Below are 1,347 nucleotides of genomic sequence, written 5' to 3'. Positions count from 1 at the left end.
TCAATAGAAAATAAATAAATGTCTAGAAAATAATGATGGCAACATATGTGCAAATGTGCTTGATACAATTGATGTATGGATTGTTCCAAGAGCTTTAGGAGCCCTCAATAAGATATTTTTAAAAATAAAAATAAAATAAAACAACTGGAAAAGCAAAAACAAGACAACAACAAAATAACCCAAACACGTCTCTGACAAAAGGGCTTACACACAGAATATGTAAGTGATGCTGAAAGCTCGATAGCAGCAGCAACAACAGCAATAATGGCCCCAATCAAGGAAGTTGACAAAAGATTTGAACTTTACCAAAGAAGATATGTGGAGGGCCGATGAGCACAATAAAATGCTCAAAACCATCAATCATTAGTAAAGTGCAAATTGAAACCCCCAAACTCTGCCAACAGCAAAGTGGAGTAAATGGGATGCTTACACAATACTGGTAGAAATGCAAGCTAGACTGGCCCTTTTGGAAAAAGTTTGACTGTTCCCCATCAAGTTCAATATACACTTACCATCTGACCAACCTCCCAAGCCTATGCATTTTCCCAAAAGAAATGAAAATGTATGTTCAAACAAAAGCCTTCACCAAAATGCTGGGCATCCACTGCTACAGACAAGAGCCTGCAACACAAGGCATCCAGGACAGATAGACTCCCCAGGGCCAACAATGAGGTTAGAGACACAGGAGGACTAGGAGAGGGAGGGAGGGGGAATAGGTCACAAGGATCGTTCTAGAACGCCTTCCCAGGGGGATGAATAAGAGAAAAGTGGGTGAGGGGTGACGGAGGATGATGTAAGATATGGAAAATATAATCTATAACTTATCAAGGGTTCTGGAGGGAGGGGGAAGAAACGGGGAGCTGAAATCAGGGGCTCAATTGAGAAGATAATGCTTCGAAAATGATGATGGCGGCAAATGTGCAAATGTGCTTGACACACTGGATGAATGTATGGATTGTGATAAGAGATGTAAGAGCCCCCAATAAAAGTATTTAATTTTGAAAATGCTGCGTTTCATCCATAATCCCTAAACTGGAAACAAACGTCCTTTTAATTGGTGAAGGCCAGACGAACCGTGGGACATCCAAGCAATGGGGTGCTGCTGTCCTACGAGAAGGAGCTCCCCACGGCCACAGGCAGCTCCACGGGGGATTGCAAGTACATGGTTGCTACCAAGAAGTCACATGCAAGGGCTATGTGCTGTGTGATTCCATTCATTAGGCATTCTGGAAAAAGACGGGGGACAGGGTGGTTAAAACAGATGAGTCCTTATCAAGAGCTGTTGAGGAAAGGGGCTAACTACAGTTGGGTGGCATGGGGGCCTTTTGTGTGTGTGTCAGTGGAGGG

Source organism: Echinops telfairi, unplaced genomic scaffold (assembly GCF_000313985.2).
Source record: "Echinops telfairi isolate 266 unplaced genomic scaffold, ASM31398v2 ScPeMD7_7424;HRSCAF=8462, whole genome shotgun sequence".
Classification (NCBI taxonomy): Eukaryota; Metazoa; Chordata; class Mammalia; order Afrosoricida; family Tenrecidae; genus Echinops; species Echinops telfairi.
The sequence above is the reverse complement of the archived record's forward strand: the minus strand, read 5'-3'. Positions refer to the sequence as shown.